This window comes from Equus przewalskii, chromosome 11 (assembly GCF_037783145.1).
Source record: "Equus przewalskii isolate Varuska chromosome 11, EquPr2, whole genome shotgun sequence".
NCBI lineage: Eukaryota > Metazoa > Chordata > Mammalia > Perissodactyla > Equidae > Equus > Equus przewalskii.
The window spans coordinates 9,386,139-9,398,052 of NC_091841.1; positions in this window are offsets into that span (position 1 = coordinate 9,386,139).

Consider the following 11,914-nt stretch of genomic DNA (forward strand, 5'->3'; position numbering starts at 1 on the left):
CAGGAGCCCCTCTCTCTGCGTTCACAGCGGCCCTCTTGATCCCAGGTGACTGATATCCTCGGGCAGCCATGAACCACGCCTGGGGTGGGTGGGGGTGTGGACGACGGGAACTTTCCGAGGCTGCAGCTGGGAACTGGTGCTGGGAAGGCGGGCGCGCTGGGGGTGGGGGGAGACGTCCTCCCAGAGCCAACAGGCATGGGCCACGGGGACCTGGCTCCTTGGCAGTGCAGCCTCCAAGATGGATGGCCGTGGCCTTCAGGGCTGGACAACCTCTTCCCAGGCCTTTGATGCTGAAGGCAGAACAAATGCGAGCCGGCCGCCCGGCCCCAGCTGCCTCTCATTAGGGCCCGCGTCCTCCGCCGAGGACGAGGTGGACCCACGAGGGAAGCCGGGGCAAACGCCAGATGTGCCGGGCGCAGCTGGCTGCAAACCCTCGCTCTCGACTCCTCGCCCCCAGACTCACTTCCCGGCCCCCCGCCCAACATCCCCCTGGTTCTTCAGCCAGAATCTGAGGCTGGAGTGGGCCCTCCCTCCCCACGACCACCGCGTTCCCCGTGACATCCAATCGATCAGCAAATCCCGTCAGCTCTGCTTTCAAGCTGTGTCGTCTGCCCAACCACCCTCTCCGTCTCCACGGCCGTCACCTGCGTCCGATCCACGCACTGTCTCTCCCGGACGACTGCAGTCACCTCCTGCGACGGGTGCAAAATTTTTGAATTCATACATTGAAGTCCTAACGCCCCAGCACCTCAGAATGGGACCTTATGTGGGAATAGGACCACTGGAGATGTAATTAGTCACGATGAGGTCACACTGGAGCAGGGGGCCCCAAATCCAACACAACTGGTTTCCTTATAAAAAGGGGGAGTTTGGACACAGACATGCGCACAGGAGAGCGCCATGCGAAGATGGAGGCGGAGGTCAGGCAAGGCTTTTATAAGCCACAGAATGCCAGAGATTGTCAGCAAACCGCCAGCAGCCAGGAGAGAGACATGGGACAGACTCTCCCGCCCTCGGAAGGAACCAACTGTGCCGACACCTGGATCTCAGGGGTCCAGCCTCCAGAACTGAGGCAACGCATTTCCGTTGTTAAGGCGCCCTGCCCATGGGGTTTTGAATTCTCTGCTTCCTCTCTTGCTTGTCCCCACTCCCCACGTGCGCATTACGTGCCACAGAAAACGCCTATTTGAGAATTCCAATTTGGACTACGTAATTCTCCTGCTTTGAATGACACAATAGCTTGCTGTGGCCTGCCAGGCCCTGGAAGACCCAGCCCCACCAAATGCTGCGACCTCCTGTCTACCTGTCTCTCCCGAGCCGGCTACGCGCCCCTCACGCCAGGCCCCATGGCCATGCAGGGTATGCCAAGTTCCTTCCAGGTAAGGGCCTTTGCACATGCTGTGCCCGAGTCCCTCCTCCAGGTCTCCACATCATCACCTTGTGGAAGTCGATAACGTACACCCCGGAGACATTGTGCGCCCCCTGCTCTGTGGCTTAAGCAGGAAAGAAATCCGCAAAACACACAAGGCACACTCTGTGGTTGTCCCCAGATGGCCAACGGTCACTGCTCGTGGGGAGAGGGAGGAAGGAACGGCTGGGGTGACCTCGGAGACGTTACCAAGACGAGGATGCTCCCGTGTGGACGCGGCTTCCGTTTGCAACTCTATACCAGCTCCGAGATTTACAACAAGGAGCACAAGCAAGGCCACAAAATCAACACGAGTGGGACAAAGTTTTAATCTTCTGTGAACAAACTGCTTGTAAACATTCTGACGCAGGTTGCGTACTATCCTGGGAAGTCTCCAGTACAGGTTACGTGTCACCTGAACATAGCAGCTGCCACCAGCGGCCGGCCCGTGCAGCGCGCCAGGCTCTGGGCTAAGACCCGCACGCCTGCTCCCGTCCAGCCCGCAAACAACCGTCTGAGGGGACAGCAACCTCCCTGCGCCTGCTCCACAGAGAAGGAAACTGAGCATCCTCGACGGTGACTGCGGAGCCCACACTGTCCGTCACGCGGGGCTCGCGCAGGGTGACAAGCGACATCTTCATTAGCGTGTTTTCCTGCAACTTTCTGAGCCCTTCGAAGTCCCCATCTCTCACCCTGAATACTGTGTCTTGAGCTTTCACTCTTTAGCTGTCGTCCCCAGGGGGTGTCACAAGCAACCGAGAAAGAGGAAAGATTCTGAAATTCTATAATTCACGTGCTTTAGGTGAAAAGCTGATGGATTTGGGAGGAGCAGAGCTCGGGGCAGGTGGAGGGGGCTTTGTCTCAGAGTGGGGGCTCTGTCTGCTCTGGGCTGGAGCCCGAGGGGGCAGGAATCGCAGCCCCCGCTGCGCTGGGAGACGGGCAGGAGATGGAAGTGGCACCTCGCTGCCCAGGAAAGGCCAGCAGGCCTGGCACAGCCCTTTGTCCCAGCAGGTGTAGCCACGGCCTCAGGAGGGGCCTGTGCCAATGTCCCCTGAGCCAGCGGGGCTCAGAGCCAGCTGTGTGGGGTCCCCCACGGCCCAGAGTGTGGTGCAGGGCCACCGGTGGGCAGCAGGGGACACTTGCCCCCCGCCTCTGAGGGACTCAAGTTGGCCAAACAACAGAGGTGGCCCGGAGGTGGCCCTAGGGTGGCCGAGCCGCCTCCCCCGGCCCCGAGCCCGAGGGGCTGTGGGCTGAGAGCCACATCACAAGGATGCAAGGGTGGGGCAGCGGCACAAGCTGAGTCATCCTCGCCTCCCGCTTGGGCCCAGCAGAAGCCTGAGAATCCGGCTGCCGTCAATGCGTCGCCTGGATATGACTAAGTTCAATTGCATCCACAGAACGTGGCTCCAGACAGAGAGGAAGCTTTGTCCCGGAGAAATAAAGACGGTCGACTTTCCCGCACGCTGAACTCACAGCCTGTATGGAGAGCTTCTTGTTCCGTTTCACCCTACGAGCCTGCTCCTGCGAGGACGTCCGTTCTCTGCACGCCCTCCCACCCTCCACGCACACACACACACACTCACTCACTCAGGAGGGTCTCTCCCTGACCCCGTGTGACAGGCAGAAAACGACCCCCCAGATACGTCCATGTTCTAGTTCCCAGACCCCCTGAGATGTCGCCTGACTGGACAGCAAAGGCGGCTGCTGGTGATGCGCAGCTGTCACACTCCAGCTCCTGGGGACAGGGCAGGGGCAAGCCGCCACGCTGGGGGCCTCCTCCTGCTCTGAGGCAGGGGCAACCGCCCCTGCCCCCGGCCAGCAGGGGAGAGCAGCCCAGCCGAGGGCCCCCGCCTTGATGGCTCAGACGGGGCTGGGAGCAGGAAGGGGGACGGGGAGAGCCTGCGGAGGTGCCAGAGTGTATCGCACCTCATAAAAGAGCGCGAACTGGGGCGCCGCGGGCTGCCCTCGGACTTTCATCTCCTGTCAGCAAAGCGTTATCAGCCCTGAGCTGGGCTTTCAGCTCTTACTTCCAGATGTGGCTCAAGGCCCGTCCCCAGGGGGGCTCCTTTCCCCTCTGCAGCCCCCTTCTCACGCAGGCAGCCGCTCGGGGTGACCTGGGAGGGACGAGGAGGGGACCAAAGTCCTTGCAGGACTGTGTCCTGGGGTCACAGGAGCCAGGTCAGCCAAGCCAGGCTGGGGGAGGGTCCTGGGTACAGGGATTCCCGCCCCGGGAGGCGGATCCGGGGCTGGGGTGCCTCCTCTCAGGGTCTGTCTGTCCCTGCTGAGATGTGGGAGGAGCACCCGCCTGGACCCCAGGCCTGTCCTTGACCTGAAGGGTGACCTTGGGCAAGTTGATTTCCTATTCAGGCCTCACTAGTCTCAGTAATGTGAGGGTCTCCTTCCAGCTTCTTTCGTTAATTAGTCCATCCTTACGTATCCAGCCGCGGTGCACGCTGGCTGCTGTTCCGTCTTGGGAGAGGCAGGTGGACAAGGAGCCGGGCTCTCGACTCTTCTGAGGAACCGTTCTGGTGGGGAGAGGCCAGTAAACACGGAGGGAGCAAAACACCCAGGCTGCCAGCACCGCGGTGCCAGAAAGGAATCAGGACGGTGATCGAGGAGACCTCGGGGGAAGGACCCAGCTAGGAAGGGGGCCCGGGCCGCCCTCTCTGAAGAGGGCGGGTGTGAGCAGAGCCCAGTGGAAAATGTAGAGGAAGAGCACTCCAGGCAGAAGGAACAGCGAGTGCAAAGGCCCCTGGTGGGGACAAGCTTGGCGCCTTGGAGGAAAAGAAAAGCCACTGCAGCTGACATGCAGTAAGAGAGAGAGAGGGGTAGGAGGCAGAGTCCAGTGGTCAGGGGCCATATTTCCTAGTATTAACTAGGACCAGGTCAGGTGCATGGCAAAGAGGTTCAGAGGGATGTGGTTGGGTGTTGGTGTGGCGCTACACAGTGTCACCTCCCCAGCTCCTTCCATGTTGCTATTCTGCATTCTCAGCATGTGACTTACTCCTCATGGTCCAAAATGGCGGCTTAAGCGCCAGGCATCAAATCTACTTTCCAGTTATCCAGAAGAAGAAAGAAAAAATAACGGAAGGCAGCCCTTCTCCTGTTTGGGGCACTGCCCAGTCGTGGAACGCAGCATTTCCGCTTACCTCTTGTTGTCAGGAATGCTGGAAAGTGTGCTGTTTATTCCGGGTGGTTATGTGCCCAGCTGAGGATCCGGGGTTACATTACTCAGGAGGAAGGGAAATAGACACGGTGGCAGACAACTGCCCACGGGGCAGGGCTGCTCATCCAGAGACGCCGCTGCTTCCACTGCTCAAACCCGCAGCCACTGGTAAACCAACCACTTGCCCCACAGACCTAGTCTCCCCTGGCCGGTCAGTGCCCAAGATGGAAATTTGACGATGCTTCCCCAGCCCCACAAAGCCCCACATCCAAGATGTACCAAGGCCTGCCCGTCCGACCCCCAAAATATATCCCGCATCCCCCCTCTTCTCTCCATCGGCCTGTCACCACCTTAGTCAAGGCCTGTCTCTTCCCCCATCCACTGCAGCGGCCTCCAAACTTGTCTTCTGCTTCCCTACCACTAATTTTCCACGGAGCAGCCATCATCCTCAGTCTAAAAGTCACTGGCTCTGTCTAAAGGCCTTCGGTGGCTTTCAGGATACAAAGAATTAAGTCCCAACTCCATGATGTGGCCCTGCGATGACCAGGTTTTGACCTTACTCTTTCTCCCTTCCTGCCACACCGGCCTTCTTTCAAGTCATCAAGCCCTGAAAGCTCCTTCCTGCCGCAGGGCCTTCGCACGTGCGGTTCCCTCTGCTTCCTTTCTCCCCTGGTAAAACCCCAGCTGAGAGGGCCTTCCTGCCGCCCTCCCCTAGGTGAGGATATTTGCTCCCACTGCCCCGTGTATCTCACACAGGGCATTTATCACAATTGCAGTTAATCAATTGTCTTCTGTCGGCTCTCCTGCCAGGACACGAGCTCCTGGGGGGCAGGGAACATATCACCGTCACGAGGGGTTGCCCGTAAACGCCCGTTCAACAAACACACTGAATTCTCTGTCAGTCCCTGCAGGGCACCATGCCCACTGCCACTTTCCATCATGAATGGGGACATGTGAACCTCTGGGAGTGGGGACACTGTGCGTGTTCATGGCAGGACCCCATCCAGTGGGCCACTCTCCGTGTTCCCCGCGCCGGTTCTCAGCCACAGGCATGCGCGGCAGAGCCCCCCTGGGTGTCAGCGCCGGGCCTGAGCCTCGGGGAGCCCTCCAGCATGGGAATCCAGGGGTGAGGGAGGGAGGGACGGGCGGCGGGGGCGGCAGGGCAGCGGGGTCTCCGCAGGCTCGGAGGAGCCCGGGCGTGTATAGGGAGCCCAAGGAGGCCGGGGCACCGGAGGCCCAGAAGCCTGACCTGCAGACAAGGTGTTTCAGGCGTCGTTCGAGGAGCAAAGCTCTGGAACATTGAGAGTTTTCATTGATCAGAGTGGGAGGGATGGGCCGCAGATCAGGAGACTCCAGCCATGGACTCACCCTTGTGCCTGCCTGTTGCAACACGGGGCGTTGCTTCTCCTCTGCGGGCCTGCCTCAGTTTCTCCAACTGTGAAAAGGAGCTGGTTGAACTAGAAGCTGCTGAGAGTCCTTGCAATCAGCTTGCATGTTGAGAAAACTATGAGCTCCTGACCGTCTCCGAAAACTGCAGGAGACGAAGCCAGAAGGAGCCGAAGCAGGGATGGGCCGGGCTCCGCTGAGAGGACTAACGAGCCCTGACGTCTCTTCGCACAACGACGACGTAGGCCCCGCTCCACAGAGTCTGCCGCGTGCTGGCGACATTGTCTGCAACATGTGGCCGCCAAGGTCCCGAGGAGGAGGGCGTGCTGGCTCTGCCCCTCCTGGAACGGGCATCCACGGTCTCCGTTCACAGTGCACCGGCCAAAAGAGTGCTGTGACCCCATCCCACGGCAAGGAAGTCTGGGAGATGGAAGGGGGCCTCGGAATGTTTGTTCCCGACTGTCTCTGATGCAGCCCATGATGTGAGGTTGGGCTGATGAGCCCTCCAGGCAGCACAGGGGCGTTGGGCACCTTCCCGGTGCTCCCTGAAGTGGCCTTCGTCCCACGCACCCCCTCACTCACACTCGACTTTCAGCCACACGCAGAGACCCCAACCGCTCCTCCAGACCCACCGCCCCTCAGCTGAGCATCAGCCCTCAGAAACATCCGGGATGCCTCTCTCCCAGTGGGAGACACGGAGCTGGCCACACATGGTGTCTCGCCAGCTCTGGGGCATCCGTGGTCTGACTAAGGGAACACGTGTTCTCCCTTTGTCTGGAGGACAGTCAAAGTGACAAGGAAGGAGAGCGGGCTGCAAGGAGACAGAGAACTCTGGGAGTGCTTAACTCGCTAACTCTGTCCTTCCTTCTGCCGAATAGTCCATCCACCCATCCATCCTGTTATTCAAGGATCACTTCCGGCCAGACTCGGGATGACACTTTGGAGGGTGGCGTCCCTGAAGTGTGCGGAGGCTTGCTGAGGACACTGGACTATGGCACAGGGGACCTGCCCTCGTAGGATGCTGAGGCTAATAAGCCAGTGACCATAACGAGGATGAGGATGCTGAAGACAACGGGGACAGCTGCCGTGTGCTGAGTCTCTGTGTGCCAGGCTCAGGGACACTGTGCTGGGAGCCCTACAGATGCGATGGCCTTGGAGCCTCAAGACAATCCCCCTGAAGCCAGGGCTGCTGTCCCCCATCGCTCGGTAACTCGGCGTCCAAAGCCAGCCATCCATGGAGCTGGCTGTGCCCTGGAGAGATCTGCTCAGGGATGGTGGTGGCATCTCCGCGGGCCAGCTCCACAGCGAGAATGAGGACGGTGTCCTTCACGTCACAGGCTCCAAGTCTGGGTCTCCAGCCCTTGTCTGCTTCATAACAATAACGTGCCATGTCTGGTTTCTGTTGCTTGCCACTGGGAGCTCTGCATAACTGGCGTCAACCAGAGGGGGACACGCCCCCAGCAAACGTGGGGAGAAATCCACTGGTCCTCAGAGGTGCCAGCTGTCCCCTCCTCTCTGCCTCCGCCTGGGCCCAAGGCCACATCCACTCTCCCCAGATTATGAAGGCAGCCACCCACCTGGTCTCCTGGGAGCTCCTCACCCCGTCCATGCAGCCACCAGAGGGCGATTTCTAACTTAGACGGCTGGCCTCCCCACGACCTGAACAACAAAGCACCAGTCCTCCACCAGCCCTTCCAGGCCCTTCCGATCTGCCACTGCCTATCTGCCCGTGGCCGCAGCTCCGGCCCTGCCTTCTCTCGAGCTCCCAGGAAATAGTCATTGAATTAAAATTAGATGGGGCCCTGAGTGGTCATCTCATTAGAGGTCTCAAACGGGGTCCCAGAGGCTGGATTCAGCCAGTATCCCTCAGAATTCTGTCTTCACCAGTGGTCACATATTTAAAAGGGGAGAGTCCTCGGGAATGAACCCCACATTCCGACTTCTCTTCCAGAAGCAGGGGAGCTGCCCAGCCCCTTCCCGGCTCAACTCTGACAACAGGCCCGTTGGCTGGAGCTGAGTGGTGGCCGGATCTCGCAAACCCGGCAAACGTTTCCCATTTTTCTACGGCTCCTGCCCAGCTCACTCCTGTCATCTCTGCAAAGTCTGTCCGGGGCTCCCAGAAGCACTGAGGTTTTCAGTCCCGATCTGTGTAAAACCTTATTTTACTGGGGGACATGGATGCCCTGCTGGGGGTGGTGCCAGGTGGCACTTAGTGGCAAAGCTGGGGCTCCCTGCCCTCCGCCGTCTGCCTCCGTCGTCCCTGCATCCCGCTCAGACGATGGATCCAGCGCCGCGCACGCCCGCACGTGCTTGGCATCTCCATTTTGGATTTGCCTTAAGCTCCTTTTGCTACAGGTTGGGACATGTTGGAGCTTCCTAAGTCCACATCGGCTCCGCCCGTTACCACCCCAACGAGCTCCTCGGTGCCCCCGAGCCGCGCGTCCAGAGCCACATCCATCACGGACACTGGGCTGTCAGCACGGCCACGTGCCCCTCTCAAAGGCCCGAATCCAGAACGGATTTCTCCCTGGGGCAGCCTGGTCATGCTTTTATGTCCTCAATTCGTTAGGTTTTCTGTCAGCAGCATAAATCAGGGCCTGCCCCTCTTCTCGCACACTCGGGAACGGGGGAGACACGCAGGGAACAGCTGGAACAGGCGGGGAGGCCGGACGCGGCCGGCAGGCATTGCGCATCCTGTGTTCATCCTTCTGTTTTTTTAACCCAAAAGAGATCTTAGCGGGATCCTTGGGGAGCCAGGCAGAGGGGGAGGATGGATGGGGAGATTGAGGCTGAAATTGTTGCTTTCCACATAATCCCACGAAATTGTCCTTAATTTCTCCCAATTCCATAGTGAAAAAAAATCTCCCTTTTTATTCGATTTTTTGAAAAAAATAAACCAAATCACGCTAAACTCTTCAGTTGCTCCCCACTGCGGTTAGAACGGGACCCAAGCTCCCAACGAGGGTCTCCCAGGGCCCCATCCCATATTGTACGACTCTCCCCCTTAGCTTGATAGGTTGCAAAATTGCTTTTCATTCATTCCCTTATTCATTCATTCATTTGACAGACGTTTAATAGCATCTGCTCGGTGCCAGGCACTTCCCTCAGCCCTTGGGGTGCGGGGGGAGCAGAGAAAAATTCCTGCCCTACGGAGCTTACATTCCGGTGGAAGAGAGGTGATGTTACACAGAGACAAACACATCGTAATACGTCAGAGAGTCATAAAAGCTACTAAGAAAGAAAGTAGACTAAGTGATCGAGAGTGAGAGGGGGGCTATTTCAGGGGGGCTGACCCCTCCTAGGCGGTGTCACTGCGGCAGAGACCAGAGCAAAGTGACGGAGGGAGTCCCTGGGATAAAAGGAGGGACAGAGCTCCAGGGAGCCATAACAGCCAGTGCAAAGGCCGTGGGGTAGGAGCGAGCAGGGTGTGTTCGAGAAAGTGAACAAGAAGCCCCATGCGGCAGAGTCGGCGTGGATCCTGAGTGTAGTGGGAGCTCTGAGGGGTCAAGCTGGGGAGTGACACACTCATCTTTGTGTTTTAAAAGGATCATCCCGTGTGCTGTTCTCCATGAGACAGACCACAGGAGAGCCTGAGGGGGTGCCGGGAGCAATCAAGGGTGGGGGTGAGGGGGCAAGCAGAGGCTGGAGAGGGAGGGGTGGGTGGATCTTGGCGTCAGGAGAAGCGAGCATCGAGCTTTACACTTTGGCGTTGGCCTGGGCACACAATGCCGTGTTACAGCTCACTGCACTATTATGTTCTTCCCGCCTCCACTGAGCCCTCCTGCCGTCCAGGGGCGGCCCAGGCCCTGCAGCCTCAAACATACTCTGAGTCCGCCGTCCACCTTGTTTTCTGCATCAGAAAGTGTGTTAGGTTCAGGCCAGTGTGAAGGCAGACGAGACGGGAGAAATACCTTTCTAAGAATGGAGACGGCCAGCCCCATGGCGCAGTGGTTAAGTTCACACTCTCTGCTTCAGTGGCTCGGGATTCGCTGGTTCGGATCCTGGGCACAGACCTAGCATGGCTCCTCTGCAGCCATGCTGTGGCAGCATCCCACATACAAAATAGAGGAAGATGGGCACAGACATTAGCTCATGGCCAATCTTCCTCACCAAAAAAAAAAAAAAGAAAAAAGGAATGGAGAATGAAAGGTAGGAATTTTGTTCCTCATATCCCCAGACTCGTTCCCACATCAGGACCTTTGAAGCAGCCACTGCTTCTAGAATGGGGGCCCCTCTCTGCCCAGGCGCTTCACCCAGAGCCCCACCCTTCCGTTCCATAGATAGAGCAGGGTGCGTCCCCTCCAGTTCATAGAGTGAAGCCCCTCACCCCTAGGGTGGTTGTATTTAGAGACAGGGCGTTTAGGAGGCAATTAGGGCTAAATGAGGCCATACGGATGGGGTCCTGACCCTGTAGGACGGGTGACCTTATAAGAAGAGGAAGTGAGAGAAAACTATCTCCCCATCTCCCCACCCGGTGCCGTGCAACGTGCTCGCCAGGCGGGATGAGCACGCGGTGAGAAGGCGGCCGTCTGCCAGCCAGGAAGAGCCCTCGCCAGGAACCAAAGGGGCCGGCAGCCTGATCCTGGCCCTTCCAGCCCCTGGAACTCTGCGAATCAACGTCTGCTATTGACGCCCCCAGACCGTGGCAGCCGAGCTGACTGAGACCAGGGTGTCCAGCTCGTGACCACCCGCCCGGCCCCAGCAGTAAACACGCTGAGCACACCCCCCACTGCAGGGCTAGTGACGCAAAATTTCATACGGAGACCACATATGCTACGATCCGTCTGTTTATAAAACACCGACAAAATGTTTGTTCCTTATTTTTAAGATTGAGAAACAAAAATAAACAGAAGTTCTACTATTTTCTTCATGGATGCCATTGGATCCTCCTGTCCACTCCACTTTGGAGACATTATTTTAGAGCTCGACCTCTGTTCTTCAGGAAAACCTTTTCTGATCTATAACTCATTCATTCATTCATTCATTCACTGAACAAATATTCTTAAGGGACCTGGAGGCATGGAGTGGATGTGGATCCAGCAGACAGACGTGGTCCCGCTCTTGAAGGCAGAGCCAGTATTGGGGCGCCCTCCTGGAAGTCAGCCTCCTCCGTAACGAGCTGCAATTAATGAAGTGTTTAATTACCTGTTTACAAGACATCTGCTTTTTTTCCTGCCAGAGGACAGAGCAGGACAGAGGCGCGAGGACAGAGGCCGCGGCCGCCCCCATTCACGGTCGCGTCTTCCGTGCTCGGTGTACAGCAAGCATTCAATAAACAGCGCACGGATGAGTGACAACTGATGGAATGAACAACCGAAGGAATGAATGAAAAGTGGCTGGCTGAGTTCACTCTCCCTTTTCGCTCCCTTTTTCTCGGGTCAGTCTTGTCGTGAAAAAATGCCGAAGCTGCCGAGGGGCGGGCGGGCAGGCTGGCCGGCAGAGTGGGAGCGAGGGGAGAGATTTGCGAGCCGGGGCCAGGTTAGCGGCGGTTTTATTACGTCCCATTAAGCATATGGTCATGATTATAATAAGCACATGAGTTATGGCGAGTGACATGTTTCTTAAAAAAAAAGGAGCGAGGAGGAAGAGAAAGAGAAGCCCAGCCAGCCCCCAGAAGCGCCTGGCGGTGGAGGCTGGGCGGGAGGGGTCTGCTCTGCCCTCCGCCTTTAACCCCTTCACACCCTGGGCGTGGCCCGTGGGAAGGCAGGGGCTCCCGAGAGGATCTTGTCCACTGGTCCGAGGGCCCCCACAGGACGGGGATGTGGTCAGCTTAGCTTGGCGGCCTCAGCATCCTGGACAGGGCCTGGCCCAGAGGGACGCGGAGGGAAGGAGGAGGGAGGAGAAAAAGAAGGGAAAGAATGAAGGAAGGAAGGAGGAAGAGAGGGAGGGAGCAAGGGAAAGAGGGAGGGCACTGACGGTTCTCAATGAACTTTCGTTTATTCATTCAACAACCA